This window comes from Myodes glareolus, chromosome 16 (assembly GCF_982192425.1).
Source record: "Myodes glareolus chromosome 16, mMyoGla1.1, whole genome shotgun sequence".
Classification (NCBI taxonomy): domain Eukaryota; kingdom Metazoa; phylum Chordata; class Mammalia; order Rodentia; family Cricetidae; genus Myodes; species Myodes glareolus.
Genome location: NC_142041.1, coordinates 58647092 through 58665021, shown reverse-complemented (window position 1 = coordinate 58665021; position 17930 = coordinate 58647092). Strand labels below are relative to the sequence as shown.

The 17930-nt window shown below is 45.2% G+C and overlaps 1 protein-coding gene across 2 annotated transcripts in view; it reads right to left on the bottom strand.

Moving 5' to 3' along the window:
- The window catches only part of Sulf1 (sulfatase 1), a 167981-nt gene extending 151498 nt beyond the window's left edge, over positions 1–16483 (bottom strand). The window contains exon 1 of one of the 2 annotated variants that reach the window (XM_048420442.3): positions 16055–16483. The gene's annotated coding sequence lies outside the window, so the exon portion shown is untranslated. The remainder of the gene's footprint in view (positions 1–16054) is intronic. The other variant, XM_048420443.3, reaches the window with a different exon arrangement.
- Between the last annotated feature and the right edge of the window lie 1447 nt (positions 16484–17930).

The window sequence follows — 17930 nt, the reverse complement described above, 5'->3', positions numbered from 1 at the left end:
CAGCAGTTTGCCGCTTCATGTGTGTTTGGGGACGGTGGTACCTGAGCATATTTGAGGAAAGATAGTAGAAAGTACAGAACCAAGTTGGCAAGACAAAGAGACTTTCAAGGAGCGTAGCAACAGTGCAGCATGGCTTCTTCTGTTGCTCACCGTCAGGGACGACAGTGGTGTCCCTCACTGTGGCCAGGAAGCATGTGTAGAGAAGACAGAGCTTTCTTAGAGATGGAGTGAGCACAGCTCCGGTGCAGACAGAAGACACGGCTGCAGAGAATTGTCTCCTAGCACTCACTGTAGCCTACGGCATCTACATGGAATGGGTTATTATTCTGCTATATCGCCTTCGCATTCCCAACAAAATTCACCCATCAGAAGCTGGAATCTCGGTAAAGCCAAACTTGGGCTGATTGTATAATTCTAGCCAGACTTGCCATCACATTTTCCAGTGGGTTAAAACATGACCAATATCCAAATATACCAACAAAACCACTTTTTTTCCCCTATGACATAGTTCCTTCACTGCTCTGAAAATCATAATGGTTTCCGTTAGATACGTGTAACAACAAAGAGGAAATATGGAACATCTATATATAAAGGACAACTTTCAAAAAGTAAAAAAAAAACCCACACTTGCTTATTGTCAAGAAATCTTTTTATTTCAGATTTAATTTGTTTTCTTATGGTGCAAAATGAGAAAAAATGTAAGATAAGGAGTATAACATACATTTGTAAACCAAAAGTGATTAATTTTGTTTTCTTTGCCAAGAGATCAGTTTTAAGCATAGCCAACATGGATGCACAATTGTATCTATACTCTTGCAGTTTACTGCAACACAGTGAATTCAATTCTTCTGTTTCTTCTGGGAAAGCTCCATTGAATTCTTTCAAATGTTCTTTTCCTAATGACATTTTATTACTGAGCAACCTTCCAGCTGCTTGCATTCAGTAAGTCTGTCCACTGATGACAAAGTATGCTATATTTTGAATTACTTTATACTATATTTGAATTACAAGAGCAGGACAGTAGGAGTTGGAAGTCATGAGTTCTCTGAGTAGAGACGAACTCAGTCACTTTGGTATTGGAGGTCCTTGTAATGGGAGCCATGGGGTGGTGGGGACCACGCCCACCAAAGAGTCTTGAGTTCTCACACTAACTGCCCCTCCACCCAGCCAGTGCTCAGAACCAGGGATGTGGTGTTTTCGGAACTTTGTCTTTCTGGGGCACCAGAGTGGCACATCTTCTCTGCTTTCCCAAATGCTGCTACATTTCCATGACCGAGCTCAATGAGGACATTAAGAAGGAAGGATGAGCAGCACGTTGTGGGTGTTTATAAAACAGAATGTCGTTATAAAGAGTATGAGGGCATCCTCCTGTCATCTGAGCACTAGGCAGGGGCGGAGGCAGAGGAGTCTGGTAAGTTTGAGCCTAACTTGGGATACATAACCAGCATGTCTTCCAAGCAACCTCCCCCCCCCAACACACACACCACAAATCAACAGAAAAGCAAAGGTCTTTAGCCTAACAGTTCTCAATAGCAACAGTGCTGGTTATTTGTTTTGGAATGGATTTTTCACCAGAAACGTACCCAAAAAAGAGATGCCCCCACCCCATAATTCTTTGCAGTGTTCATATTTCATCGAATCCGTCATTGAGGAAGAAATAAAGTTCATGCCCTCGTGTCTTAATTTGAAAGTGAACTCACATGAGTCCTATTGGTAATCCAGAGGTTTGGATTTTTAATAAAAGTTTCATTTACTTTGTTCTATGCGCATGAGTGTAAATAATTGTGTGCCCTGCAGTACCCATGCAGGCCAGAAGAGGGCGTCTGGTCCCGCTGGAAATGGAGCTGCAACTAGTTGTGAACTGGTGCTGGTTCCTCTCTCAGAGCTACCACGCCAGTCAGTTTGAACTTGGAAACTGTGTTGTGTAATTCTCCCGGACAGAAACTCTCTCTGCGAGCTAGGGAGACAACTCAGTGACAGGATGCTTGCTTAACAGGCAAGGCTCTGGCTTTGACCCCATCACAAGAAGGAAGGAAGGGTGGCTCACACATTCAATCTCAGCACTTAGGGGCAAAGGCAGGTGAATCTTTGACTTTAAGGTCAGCCTGGTCTACAGAGCGAGTTCCAGGACAGCCAGGGCTACCCGGAGAAATGTTGTCTTGAAAGCAAACCAAACCAAAGAAACAAACAAACAAAAAGGGAAAGAAGAATTCTGTGGTTTCCCGCAGTTCTCTCCACAGATCCACCTTGTCTTTCTTCAGATGTCAAAGCTCCTTAGATGTTCTCCAAGACACACATATTCCCAACCTTCTTCATTTCCCTAACTTCCCAGAACACCCAATTTTAAGTTAGTTGAGATACATCAGCACCCAAGATTCGCTATCTTTGACAGGATATGTCAGTCATGTCTTCTCACGTGGCTTGCTAATTGCCCTACAAAGATTTCCATTCCTAGGCAAATAAATTTATTAACCAAACTCCATTGTCACAGAGAGACAGAGAGACAGAGACTCCTTGAAGTCTATGGTATTTTCACCATGCTGAGCAGCAGACAGTGGATAGGTCTCCCTATCTGGGAGTCTATGGTATTTCCACCATACTGAGTAGCAGACAGTAGATAGGCCTCCCTATCTGGGAGTCTATGGTATTTCCATTGTACTGAGCAGGGGGTAGTAGATGGGTCACCTTCCCTAGCAGTCTGGTCTGGCTCTAATTTTACAGGTCCTCAAAACCACAATTGTCACCATCTCCTCAGTTCACCTCTCAAGAGAAATTAATTGCTAGCATAGAGTTCCAAGCGCCTGGCATGTGACTGACACCCAGCTATAGCATTTCACATCTAATCAAGAAAGCTTCGGATCAGAGTTGGCCTATTGTCTCTCTGAATCCGTTTCTGACTGGGTGCCAGCTCCAATGCAGCCCCGGAGTGTGATGTGGGCAGGAGATGGAAAAATATTCAAACCAGACAGTCGGGGACTGCAATGGTTTCATCCACGTTGTCAGAAGGTGCCTGGGGGAGCGGTGGATTTGCGGCTGATTAGTGTCCCGAAATTCTCAATGACCAAAGTATAATTTCTAGTCCTGTCATCTTTGACCAGTCTAACTGTGGCTGTAATGAGGGTCTGTAGCATGCGAGGATATGTGATATTCAAGTCATGCTTGACGGACATGGAACTAAAACCTCAACTTCTGCCTTAGTGAGTCTAATAACCCAAGGGCAGGGAAGCACAATCTCTGAGGAATGGCAATGAAAGCAAATTTGTACATAACCAAGGGCTAAGGTGATGGCAGAGTTTTACGTGGAAAGAGATCACACAGAAAAGGAAACCATTAATACCTGGAAGAGTTTGAGAAAGAAAGTTCCGTTGAGGTAATGAGGCTGGAATCTTTCCCTTCAATTCAAGATGGGTGAGCTTTGGCATGCGGAACCTTAATGGAATCCAGGGCCAACCCAGAATGCAGTGTGAGCAAGTGGTTTACAACAGAGGTAAGGTGCAGATTCAGGATGCCCGAGACCAGTTTAGTTCAGAGCGGAAAAGTCCATGGAGAGAGTGGTCAGTGGTGTGAAAAGTGTGTGGAGGGAGCGGACAGGTGGGGGGGGGGGGGGATGTGTGGGCGTCCATAGGCGGGAGCTGGAAAAATTGCTGCGAAGAAACTGCTTTAGAGTGGATGAAGGGCAAGACTAGTTCCAAGGGAAGATCTCACCAGAGGTCTGTAAGATCACTGGGGATCACAGGGATGTTAGAAACAGAACGGGCTGCCGGCTATTAACAGCCATCCTAACACTGCTTTAGTTGCAAAGATATCTCGGTTTGCACCATAGAGCTTTATCTGGCATGGAACTTCTTATGTAAACCTGGCAGCCTTGAACTTTCAAAGTTTTGCAGCCTCTGCCTCCTAAGTGTGAGACTGCAGTCAGAGGCCACTATACCCGCTCACAAGAGGAGGGCAATGTGATCTAAATGAAGGGAATGGTAAAATAAAGGCGAAGAATCAACATCATTTTGCTGAAGAATCATCAGTTTGCTTCTGCTCAAGCTGTGGGCAGCAGCCCCGTGCTGGGATCCGGATTCCCAGCATTCCTGCTGTTTACCATTGCTCCGCCCCCCTCCGTTTCCTGGCAGTAACTACTCCCATTATTTAGGACATCGTTTTCACTTCCATCTGAGTCCTGAAAAGTTATCAAGGAAACATCAAAATGTGCATTTTAGTTTATTATTTGCTCAGTGTGAAATAGAATTCGCATGAAACCAAAGAGGCAGCGCAGGGTTCAGATATACTACAGCTCTGTGCTTCTACGCCTGACTTAGTTGGAGTTGAACTCTGAACGTCTCCAATTCAAGAAGCCTTTGTAACTTCAGGATTACAATTCAGAATTGGAATTTGAAATTAAACCATTCAGAGAATCGGGTGAGGCTGTGCACACCTATAGTCCCAGCACTTCTGGGATGGAGGCAAGGGGGTCTAAACTTCACAATCATCCTTGGTGGTACAGTGAGGTTGACGTTACCCTGCCTTATGGAAGAACCTGTTTCTATACAAGTTCCCAGATAGGTAGATCCTGTGCATAACCTCACCATAGCCTTCCTTCAAGAACATCGGCCCTTGAGCTAAGTGGGTGCTGGAGGAAGCGCGAGGGTGTGCAGCCCAGGCCTGTGCCCCTGCTGCATGTGAGAGTTATCGATCTGACTTCGGCATTTATGTTTCAGGGCTTCCACCCTGGTGCTGGATGTCTCATCAGTTTGGTTGCCAGCCATTAATGGCTTTCAAATATAAACTGGCTCATGTCAATTATGCCCTCATGCCCAGCAGCTCTGAGTGAGAAATAGAGGATAGGCGCTGAGATGCTGGCTGGCGTTTCTCCCAAGGGAAGCAAAGTATTCGGTTCAGAGCACTCAATAGAGTAACATAACTCAGGCCCAAGGCTTCATTAAAGACTTGATTGGAACCCAAGTCCCTTTTGAGGAATCCAAACACTGTCAAGTCTTCATGGTCATTGCTATTTCCACACATTCTCACAAACAGGAAAATGCATCTCAGAGACTGGAGAGATGGCTCAGCAGTTAAGAAAACATTACTGCTCTTGCTGAGGACCTGGGTTCAATTCATAGCACAGCACACGGCTCATAACCACCTGCAAAGGGCTCACAGTCACCCATAACTCCAGGGACTCTGGTGCCCTCCTCTGGCCTCCATGAGCACATGCAAACACATGTGTGCCTGTAGGAGCATACACACATATACATACACACATAATTAAAAATAAAGTAATTTTTTAAAAGAATGTATTTCAATTGCAGATCATGTTGGTTCATCATGCCCTATGTTCCTTTGGTCACAGGGTCCAAGGTACAGTGCAAGAGTATGAAATGACCACACAATCGTTCTCTATAAAGAAAACAGTAGCAAGACCTGGAGTCCCTCGACTGCACTAGGTTGGTTCCTGACTAAGGGATGGTTCTTCTGTATTTTAGAGGCAATTACAGGGTTGAAGCAAAAGGAAAAAAAGAGGAAACAAGATCTCCGAGGAGGCAGAGCCAGGAGACTAAGGAATTCAAAGGTCGGTCTTGGCTACACAGTGGCTTCAAGTCCAGCCTGGAAGCTTTTCCCAAATCTTTAACTTTAGAACTGGGCCGGTATGCTAATTATCTTGATTTGATTATTGCACACTGTACGCATGTGTCAAATGTCACACTTGACTCCACAGCTTTGTACAAGTACCATGCACCAATTAACACTTTTGAAAGAATTATTTGTTTTGTAGGGAGGAAAGGCATCTGTGAGTCTGTATATCATTTGGAAAACATGTCATTTATGCATCCTGTGAGAGGCTATCAATCAAGCTCTTCCATGGTGAAACCTGAAGGTTTATGAGCAGAAGCAACCTAAATATTTCATCTCTTTTTGCCTCTGGACTCTTTTTAGGTTTTGCATCCCTTTCTGCCGGCATTATCTTAGTTGAAAGAAGGAAATGATGAGTGTTTTGCAGAAGTAGTTTGGTGTTCTGACTTGAAAATTCATTATTTCCCCAAACTTAGGAATACCAGAATTTTACCTGGCCAACCAATAATCACCTTTCCCCCTCCCCTGTTGCCCTCTCCTCTTTCACCTCGCCCCATCACCCTCCCCCTTTTCTCCTTGCCTCTCTTCTTTCTAATCTAAGATTCTTTTTAATCTAAGGAGAAATGTCTTACTTCTGTAAACACAGGCTGTGTTCCTGTCTCATGTAAATCAGCCACCAGAATTGAAGTTTACCTGTTTGAACTCTATTATTAAGCATTTGCATTCACACATTTTCAATATTTATTTACGTTTGCATGTTTGAGTGTTTTGTCTGCAGTGCCAGATGAGGGCACTGGATCCCCTGGATCCTGAAGTTGCAGACAGTTGTAAGCTGTCATGTAGGTGCTGGGAAGGGAATCTGGGTCCTTTGCAAGAGAAGCAAGTATGGTGTGTGTGCGCGCGCGCGTGCATGTGTGTCTATGTGCATGCATGTACACACTTGTGCACAATGCACAATTGCTGAGTCATCTCTCTAGCCTTATGTTCACAGATTTCACCCATATTTGCATTACAATGTTATTCCAAATGTGATTTGAACGAAACAAACGTCTGCATACTGACCTCTGCCCCTCTGGAAATCACTGAGCCGCACAATGACAACTCCCCGCCAGCCCTGCTGCTTCCTTACTTGGAGTCACCATCCCTGGGGCCCGGCCTCCGTAACTCAGAGTCGTCTTTGCCATTTGGGTATCATTTTACTTACTTTTAATTTAATGTTATTTGCAGGTGGATTTTGCTGAGCTGCCCCAGCTGGTCATGAACTTGCCATCCTCTTGCGTCTGGCTCCTGTGTGTGCAGGGATTATAAGAACAGGCCACCAAGCGAGACTCTACTGTGGCTTCTTTAATAATGTCCCTTCATGTGTTCTGCCTCACTGTTGCTGGGGATAACAATAGGCCTCTTCTAGAGGATATTTACTTTTGAGAGCGTCACAGTTGTCAACGTTCTCTCTCCTTCTCCTTTCTTCTTTATTTTTAATTATTTGATATGCTATAGGAGTTTTACCTGCACGTATGTCTGTGTGCCATGTTTGTGCCCGGTACCTACAGAGAATCGAAGAGGCAGAGCTCTGCTAGATCTGGAGCTACAGATGGTTATGAACCCCCATGTGAGTGCTGGGGACCCAACCCCAGGCCCTAGAAGAGCAGCAAGTGCTCCTAACCGTTAGGCTATTTCCCCTCCACTATCACAACCCCTGCCTCCTTATGTGTGTGTGTGTGTGTGTGTGTGTGTGTGCGTGCGCTTACATGTGCACATATGTGCACCGCACTCCAGAGAAGTTGAGGATAAACATTCTGAGTAGCTCCCTCCTTCCATCTCATGGGATCCAGGGATGGAACTCAGATAGCCAGGCCCATGCAGCAAATCCCTTTGCCTACTGAGTCATTTCACATGACCCCCTCTCCTATTGCAGGCTTCCCTTTATTTCCCGCACCAGCCTCTCTAACTGATGTGTGAGACAGTCTGGACTCTGGCTTGGCTTATGCAGGACACGACACACTGACCACAGATGAGTGCAGACGTGGCGGCCCGCAGATGAGCGCAGACGTGGCGGCCCGGGCCAGCCACCATCCTCCTCTTCTCTTTGCTCTCGTCCTTTCTCTATGGCCCCTTCTTTCTGACAAGGAAATTTGCTCCCAACACAAGCAAATGCGCAAGCACAAGGACTGAAAGGCAAGTGTTGGCCACTGCATTCTCCCCACGCGGCGGGGGGGGGGGGGGCCATTGCAGACCCTCCTGCACCTGCAGTGCACCACCGTGCATACATGATGATCAGTTCACGCTTTAAAGACAAGGAAACTGAGCAAAAGGAAAGGTAAGGAAATTGTCCCCAAACACAGCAGCTCAGAAGTCCTAGGATTGAATCATACACTGATCCATCTGCACAGGGACCTTGGACCATATTCAGCCAACCTCAGGTTCTAACTCCTCTAACAAAGCTTCTGTTGGCATCCCTTTTATTTAATTAGCACTAATAACTGACATTTTATCCCGAAATTCTGAGCCCTACTATGGTATGTGTGTGTGTGTGGTGTGTGTGTGTGTGTGTCTGCTTCCCCACACAGTCAGTCTAGATATCCCTTCAGGGCAAACAGGGTGCCCTATGGCATTCATTACTTTTGTCCACACACGAGATACAACCACGTACACCAGAGGTTCGCGGCCAAGATTTGCTTTCTTACCCAAATTCCTTTTGGGCTCTGGTTCTACTGAGGATGTTCACCATTGACCCTTTCTTAGAACACGGACCCCACTGCTAGGAAGTAGATTCTGCTCTGTTTCATGCTGAGCTCACTCCCAAATCCCTTTATTAAACACAGAGATACAGAGAAAAAAAAACCGTGATATTTCATGGGAAGCCTGAGGTGTGCCAAGTAAAAACGATTACATATCCTAGGATTTTACTATCTGTCGTGTTCAAAACACCTTTGCTTTAACCAGCATGAAGTTCTCAGGGGGAAGTGCAGAACAGGATTTGTGGGGGCCTCTCCTTCTGGGATGTGCTTCCCATAAGATGGGAGGTAGAAGCTGAACTTTCCCACATCCCTGGGTGCTGCCAAGCCCATCTGCCCACCAGGACGTTCTTTCTCCTCGCTTGATGACTGCTTCTTGGCAGGTGAAGGCTAAGGAGAAGGCTTTATGTGGGCAGGAAGTCTATTTAGGGAGCTTGTTATGTGCTAGACAGGTGAATAGGTGCTAGGCCATATTTGTGATAGGAATTTTGAAGATGCACAGGCTTACATTTGTAAAGTATCACCAGTAAGTACACACTCCCTACAACCATTGTATTGAGAATCACTGCCCCATGTGATTCTGTTGTAGCTTGTACCTTAGGACGGTACTAACCATAGCAAGTTATGTTGCTTGAGCTAGAACATTCTATCCACAGGAATCGAGACCCGGCGAGCTCTCATTCGGACTCCACTTTGTTTTGAGGGGTACACTATTATTGCTCCCCCCAAATGGGTAGATACATAGACTGGGTGGTACTGGAATTGTTTCATCAAGGAAATTAAGAATTTTCCCATGTTCTTGAAACATTCTGTACTATCTGAAGTGGAAACTCTGCACGGAGGAAGAATAATAAAAACCCCACCAGATTGGCTAATTGCAAGCACAGAACCAGCGTCTCTCAATTGCAATTTGTAAATCAGGTGAAGACTGACCCCATCGCAACCTGAAAATGGGTTAAATATTAAAATAGGAGGAATAAAGAAAAAAACAAAAACATATGTAAGTAGAGAAAAATACCGGGCTAATTTCTCTCTTGTATTTATTTGTGATTTATGGTCCTGAGTGCTTAGATTGCAGGATGAGATACCACACCTAGCTCCAGCCAATGCCTTAGGAATAGAATCTTTAAACTATATGCTTGTAAAAAATGCATATTATTTTTATTTATGTGTATATGAGGGATTCTGTTAGTTCGTAGATCCAGTACTCATAGAGGCCAGAAGGGGGCATCAACTCCCCTGGTATTGGAATTGTAGACACCTAGGAATCTGGGTGCTGGGAACTAGAACTAGGTCTTCTCCATAAGAGAAGGAAAGACTCCTAACCACTGCGTTATCTTTACAGCCCTCAAATTATACAAAATAATGAGATTAGGTCTCCATCTTATGACCCACACTCAGGTTGAACTCAGGTTGCCAGGCTTGTGTGGCAAATGCCCTTCTCTACCGAGCTTCCCCAGGAGAGCGTTCTTTATTTAAATCGGAGCCCCTTAGCTCTTGGCAGTTCCCGGATTATTCCTGATTCTAACTCTTCACCTTGTGTTGGAGTTTGTACACATGAGTTTCCAGATTGACAATGAAGACATCTCACCCATAAATACAATGTCTGAGCCAACTCAGCCGCTGCCATTGACAGAGGTGTGTCTCTTCGTCCCTTAGAGTCACAGTTTAAAAACATAAACTGTTTCCTACAATTGTGCCTGTGTCGCAAAAACAAGCAAACGAACATAGAAAAAGCAGAGCACAAGAAAAGGTATTGAGGCAGGTGTGCCACAGCAAGTCTGTAGGAACAAGTGATCTCAGAATTTGAAAGGCTGAGGCAGGAAGGTTGTGGGGTTGAGGGCAGCCTTGGCCACACAGTAAGATCTTGTCAAGACCAAGCCAAACCACACAAGGTTTTAACTGTGAAAACAGAGCATTGCCTTTTATAAATTAGTAAAACATTAGTACATTATTACTTGGGAATACAGGCGCCACATATTTTAAGGCGAAGCAGAACAACAAGTTGTCCTGCTACAGCTGAAGTCAGAGTCAAGCAATTAAGTGGCTGTTTTTTTCCAAACTCTGTAGACAGGTCTGCAGGGGACGGGGGTCCACAGGCACATAGCCTGTTGGGGCTGGGGTGGTGGTGATATTTCTAGTTTCTTTCCGGTTCCTGGCCCACTGCAGTGACAGCACAGTTGGTCAGAGTGGAAAGAGAGCCATTTGACCTCTCCAGACTCCTGGGAACCAGTTAAATGACCAGGGCCCACGAGTGCATTTTGTTAAATGGGCTACAAAGCATATGTGAGAGAATTTCCTGGTCAGTTGCACTTCCAGGGAAAGGTACCAATGGAAGCGCCCATGTTTCCTGGTAGTTACAGAGTTTGGGAACTGGTTGATCGCACTTGTAACTGCTTGCTTGTTTGGTCTCGTTTGGTGTATGTGTGTTGTTTGCCTGATGCCTGAGGAAGCCATGAAAATGGAGCTCTAGTTAGTGGGAGCCACCATGTAGGTACTGGAAATTGAACCCAGATCGTCTGAAATAGCAGTCAGTGATATTAACTGCTAAGCCATCTCTTAAGCCCCGTTGTTTTCTTTCTAAAGTGTGTGCCAGAAGTAAGAGAAAGGATCTTGGAGGACTTTGGCTAGCCTTGCTCTTTACTTCCCTTAGTGCTGAACTTGGGACCCTTGTTCCGTAACCAGCATGCAATGGCTCTCAGTATGGACTCTATAGGTTCATCAACACAGATGCTTCACATATATCATTGCCAAAACTACTTGCTCCCTTCCTCCCATCTCTCACTTGTCTGTCTTCTCCTGCTTTAGGAAATGCTAAATGATTAGGTCACATGACTAGATAGCAGGAATGATTGGCATGGCAAAGATGAGCTCATTCCTATGTTGTAGACCTAGATCCATGAATGTAGCTGTCACTTCCCATGGTTACTAATTTATTTACTATTAGACATGCAGTGATATACATACATGGGATATTTTATTCACAACACTCTAAGGTAAGTACCCCTATATCCATCTTACAGATACCCAAGCCACCATTGTTTAACCCTCTGTTCAAGGCCACATAAATAAGTAAAATCTTGAGCCGGGCAGTGGTGGTGCACCCCTTTAATCCCGGCACTAGGGAGACAGAGGCAGGCAGATCTCTCTGAGTTCGAGACCAGACTGGTCTACAAGAGCTAGTTCCAGGACAGGCTCCAAAGCCACAGAGAAACCGTGTCTTGAAAAACAAAAACAAAAAACAAAACAAAAACAAACAAACAAACAAACAAGCAAAGAACCAAAATCTTCTCTGGATTAGAATACAGTCTTGGGCTATCCAGATCTATGGCCATCACTGACATTTTAACTGATACAAGGGCAGGTGATAGGTGTAACTCCTATGAGAGTCATTGTGGAATGTAGAAATAGATGGGAATTTCATCTACCGCTCAATCTTGATTTGGAACAATAATTTCATGTTTTAACTAAAAGTGGTGCTTCCCCTAAGGGTTTGGAAAATAAAACCAATTGAATTCCATCATTGCTCCTCTTCAGTTATGGATGGATGAGAAGGAAGCACAAAGCGTTGATTTATTAGCCAGGTAATAGCTTTTAAATAGTTGATTTAATAGCTGGGTGGCACATGCCTTTAATCCCAGCACTTGGGAGGCAGAAGCAAGCGAATCTCTCTGAGTTCAAGGCCAGCCTGGTCTACATAGTGAGTTCCAAGACAGTCGGGGCTACACAGAGAGACCTTATCTCGAAAAACAAAACAAAGAAAAAAAAAGAGTCGATTAATGACTCTGAAGGGGATTTCTAGAAAGTATGTTCAATGTTTGAGTATCTCTGTGAGTTAGTGAACACACATTTATTTATGACCTCTGTGGAGATGACCGTAAAACAGGCTAGTCTCTGTCATCTTACCTGCAGTCAGCAGGTAAAATAAACAAACCACAAAGCAGGAAATGAAATAAAGCAATTACGCTAGGCACAATCCATAACTCGCTAGCTAAGGACCAGCATCCAGAGAAGGGCACCACCCCACCCGTGTGACAGGCCTATGGGAGGTTGTCGAGATCAAGCTAAATCTCCGAAAGATGAGTAAACAGGCGAGGATGAGCGAAATTATCCCTTTTCACATACAGGCTTATAAAGGGAGAATCGGTGGAAAACACTTCCTTAGCACGCGGAGGCTGCGGGTTCTAGTCCTAGGTCCCCAGACATACAGCATACGTGCTATGAGCTCACTTCCCACTCCACAAGCTAGAATATGAGTCACGAGGACAAACGGACCTAGAAGGTGGGGACACTAACCTGGTCACTTAACTGGATAGGATGGGAATATGGTTGGAAAGCTGAGGCTAAACACGCGTGGGTCAGCATGGGCAGGTGTGGGTCAGTGGAAGAACATGTATGTGGCTGTATGTGCATGAGGCCTTGGCTTCAGTCTCCAGTTCAGTCACAAACAGAGGCAAGCGGAGACAAAGGGGACCAGCTGGGAGACCGCTGCCACAGCCCATGTGGAAGAGAACCATTGCACTGGGGCAGTAGCTGCTGGCCAGATGTGGAAGATATTTTAAAGGAAGGACTCATAGGATTTGATGACAGATTGACTGTACGGGAGAGGAAAATATTGGGGTGGAGGGAAGAGGCTGAGGGGGAGTTCGTGAGCTTTTCCCCTTCCTCCCCAGCATAGTGAGACCGAATTGAAAATATTTTTAAACAGGAAACATATTTTCAGGGATTATTTTTCCTGCAAAAATACCTTCTTTCATTTTTTTCCCATGGAGCTAACATAAAGGTGAGTTCGTCATATGGACTCATACTTAATTTTACACGTGAGCCTCTTCCTCCCAATACCAATAATGATAAAAATACAAATAATTAGAACAGCTTATAAAACTGAAATCCCCTTACATTCCCTCTGCGCTCTGCACAGTTTTGCATGCAGAAAAAAGCACCAGATGTCCTGACTGGACCCATAAGGTGGCCTGGTTCACATGGCAAAGAAGGTTAGGGAGATCTGATAGTCTGCATAGCTCAGTCCTAGAAACACTGTTTTATGGACTGAAAGAACAGAGAGGTTCCAAATCCCAAACATTGTTCCCTACACAGGAAGTTAGGGAAGGAAAAGTGTCGCACTTGCCACTTGGCTGCACCGTGACAACGGAAATGGCTACAGCAATCTGTCTGGTGGTCCTTCAAGTTCCCCAGAAGGAAAGAGAATACAGATACTCCTTTTAGTATCTTGATGAAGGTCCCCATTCAACCTGCCCTGCATCATCTTGATTAATGCCTCTCAGTAACCCCCTCTGCCATAATATAAGTTTGGTAACGTTCGTGAATCAAGCTTTCCAGTCATCTCTCAGACACGTCACCTTAATTCAAATCTAGACAGAAGGACACAGCCACAGGACACACAAAACCCCACTCGGCTCCCCAAGAGGGACCCCTGTGTGTTCGAACACTTCCACAGCTGTCAGAGTGCTGACGGGAACTTCATGTGTTGGGAGCACGATGCTGCCAGGAGAAAACCAAATGTCAAACTGAGGTCTGCAGAAGTTACCACAAATAAGTCTCTCGATGTTTGCCATCTGGAATGGGTAGATCCGGATTTTGACAAGAAGCTGGGATTGCCCTGTGGGTGCCGTCTTTTGAGTAACTGCTTTTACATTGCTTTGTTAGGGAGACAAAAACACAAGTTTGTGTCTTCAAGACGCAAATTTACTATGTCCCAACACTCAAGGTCTTGTTGGCACAAATGCTTCTTTGGATGGGAGAATGGGCATCTGCCATATTATCTACGCCTTAACCAGGCAACTCTGTGGCCAGTACCCAGCACAGCACAAGGGACACGGGCTCCTGTGGGGCATCCATTCGTGAGCAGACCCTTGTCAGTGCCTTTGGTAGAATGCTCAGCCCATCCAGACGACTTTATGCTGTCCTGAAATAACGCTACAGAAATAACGCTACAACGGTAGCAGATGGCCCCCTCTCTTAGCTCCGTACCTGTTCCGTGCTCTCTGATGGGATAGATCAGTCTCCCTTTCTCTTTTCACTTTTTGTAACCTCGGTTCCTCAGCAAAACCAGCACGGAATGAATGGAATTCCAAGCGACTTCAGCTTATGAACTAAGTCCTACTTCACGTCGGTTATGTAATATTGGGACTCAGATAATGCCCTGATGGAAGAATATTTTTTTTTTCACTGATGGTGTCCAAACCTTGGCCACAGGACATTCTGAACAACATCTCAACACCATACTGGTATATTGTTTTAGTCCTAACTTTAAAAAAAAAAAAAAAACAACTTTTTTTTTTTCAAAAGTCTGCTCTATGGCTACAACAAGGCAACTTGAAGCAGAATGTTAGAGTCTTGATGCCGCTGAGCAATCAAAGCAGAGTCCCAGGCAATTAGCCTATGATTCTGCCTACTACACAGCTCCTACTTTGGAACAGTCCAGAGGCAGTGCCATGTACAGAAGCCTCTCACCTGCAGAGGGTAAGGAGCTCCCTGTAGGAGCAGCTTCACCCACAGTTTCTCAGAAAGAAGTCAGCCTCTCAGTTCAGTAAAAGAAGTAACCCAGACTCACCCATCTTGCTCGAGTACTTGAAAAATAAAAATACCATTTTAATCCCTCGAAAAATAAGGCCACCATTTGAAAGGCCCTTTTTTAAATGCCAGAAGACGTAGAGTCTAATGTCCCTTGTTATATATTCCATTCAATTAAATCCTGGTGGGTGATTTTGGCAGAGCCCTTAGCCACACATCAGATGACAGCTCACTTACTGTTGCTCGGCACCCGGATGACCATTAATTTCCAATGACTAATTTGTAATTAAAACCTTCTTGTTTATTTGTTTATAACCCAGGCTGAACATCTATTTACATTTAATTAACACCGTTTAAAGCCTATAAATGCAGTGGCTTTAATGATCCATCCCAGACTCGCTACTTGAGTGTCCCCTGACTTGTAAAACTCACACACAGATCTGCAAGTGAATTACCTCCATCTGCTCTCGCTGCAGCTGCAACCGGGATATGTTAAAGAGCGATTTCCTTTAACCTCCCCTTTTAGGCTATTCTTCCAGCTCTAAGCATTTTTGTTTCAGAGCCGACCTAAACGCTGCACCGAGGGTAGCCAGCTCTTTTTTTTTCAAGGAGTTCCCAGACTTTAGTCAGCCTCCAAAAATGATTAGAAACCCCCCCCCCCCCCCCCCCCCGGCTCCATCACAAATCGACCCAATCTACCTTGCACAAATCCTTAACAAAGCGTTTCTGACTCTGCCAGCAAGCCAAAGAGCCTTTAAAAGAATTTTTACGTACTGAGTAGGAGAACGCAACAACTTCAAAGTGAACTCTTAAGGGTGAAAGCTAAAGCTAACGCTTTCTTGGCCTTGTCCATCCTTGGCGAGCAATTTACACCTACTGTTCCGCGCCTGTACCGGGGATCTCATGGGTACCCGGGCTCCTAAAGACAGTTTCTTCGCTACACCTTCAAAAGCCACGCTCGAGAAGCGTTAGCGCTACAAAGACAGCCAAGCCGGAGCTGTGTGCACTGTTATCTGTCAGCCGTACAATAGCAGCATTGATGGAACGGCGAGCACCGGCTTTGACAAGTGTGCTGGGCTAGCATTACATTCCAAACTACGGCGAGAGAGAAGGAAAGAGGGAGAGGGGGAGAGGAGAGAGGAGAGAAGAGAGAGGAGAGAGGGAGAGGGAGAGGGAGAGGGAGAGAGAGAGAGAGAGATTTGTTTTGGTGTCTTTTACTTTACCTGGAAAATACCGCTTTTCTTGTGCCCGCTGCAAATGAATTTCTCCTCTTCTTCCCCAAAGCCAAGTCCTTGAATGTGCCTGCAACTCTCACTTGGAGAAGACCACACAGCTCCAGCAGGGCAGCCTTCCTTCTCTTAATCCCCACTCGAATGTGATGACACACACTAACCCCAACCATCTGTTGAAACACGTCCTCAAGCCCTCAGCACAGAGCTGTGTCAAGACAGGCTGCCCAATCCAATTGCTGGGGCTGAGCGTCTCTTACGGATTGGAGGCTGAGGGCTGGGCAGGGACGGGAGGTCTGAGAACTCCCCAGTCAAGTAACCTGAGATTTTCGGAGAGAAAGGACGGCCACAAAAAGGAGGAGTGGGAGGTGCGGCCGGGAAGGTAGAGCGAATGAATTATTCTGGTGGCCAGTTGTGCGTTACTTTTCACAAGTCTCTGTGCTCCTGGGGGGATGGGGGTGGGGTGGAGGGGGACGCTCGGTGGGACGCCCAGGAACACTAAAAATCTTTTACAGCCCATCTATTGAGGACAATCTCCTCAGCAAGCCGCTCCCCCCCCCACATCACCCCACGGGAGATAAAAGATTCGTCTTGTCATGCTGATAAAGTGCTAAATGTGGGAGTAGTTTGCACTGAAATGTGACATCTACATTTTGAGATCTAAACTCCTACCTCCTTTTGATTCGGGGGCGGCTGCCTCCAACATTCCTGGAAAGGCTGGGGAGCGGAGGGGGGCCGGTACCGCGGCTTGAGCCTAAACTTCTTTCTCGCTGTGCTCTTCACGTGTCTCCCAGGCTAAACCAGAGACGGTCAATGAAAGTCATTTCGTTCCTACTTCTGTAGAACAGCACACGCTTTCCTAGATAAAGGTGGCTTTTAATCACTTCCTAGATCCACAGCCGTCTCGAGATCGCAGCTCTTGGTACTTAGAAGCCTACACTCTGCCAAGGGATTGTTTTTGTTGGTTTTTAGTTCATTGCGCTTATAACATCCACGTAGCTCAAGCACCTCACTAACAATTTTGCTTTAAAATGTTTTCAATTCTGGATTGTTTAAATACATCCTTTTTAGTTTTTGGTCTTTTTTTTTAAGATGGAATGAACTGTTTTTATAAAAAAAAAAATAATTGCATTGATAGCCTGAGTCAGTAAAGGATTATAAAAGGATATTGAGAAATAAATTCATTACTTAAAAACATCTTATCCTTTCAAAAATTCCATCAGACATCCAAGGAATTTGGCTAATCTTAAAGAGTGAAGAGGAATGTTAAATACCATCTATGTCCCAGCGGTGCCTGTTGGAAGCTAACATTTAAATATTACACCTTTGGAGGTTTTAAAGATGATCACTATGGGAATGAGAGAGGGGTTTAAACTTTCCCAAACCCTTAAAATCCAGATTACAAATAGGCAGCTAATACTTGGCACACCAATGTTCTAAAAAGCAGCATTGACCTGATTGGCTTTTTGTGAGTGGTTGTGGGATGTTATAAGTTATCTGCAATTGCTCCCAGTACAAGTTTCCGAAGCACAGAGAAGGAGAGTATTATTGTCTCAGAGTGATGTTTTCCCCACTGGGCTGCCAGGGGTAGAGTGGGGGGATGGGGATGGGAGTGGGGGGAGGAAGAGGAGGGGGATGGGAGGGGAGAGTCCTGATTTCATTTGCTTATTATCTTCCCAGAAGTGATGATAAGGTCTCTGCTTTACAATATGTCACAAATTCACTAAACTACTGCCCCCCACGCACCCATCTCCAGATACATAGCCAACAGAGACATTGTCAACAATGCAATTGGCAGGACAGGCCTAACCCTTCCCTGGGGCACCATAAAATTTTAATAGTGCCAATTACTGCAGGGCAATTTTATTCC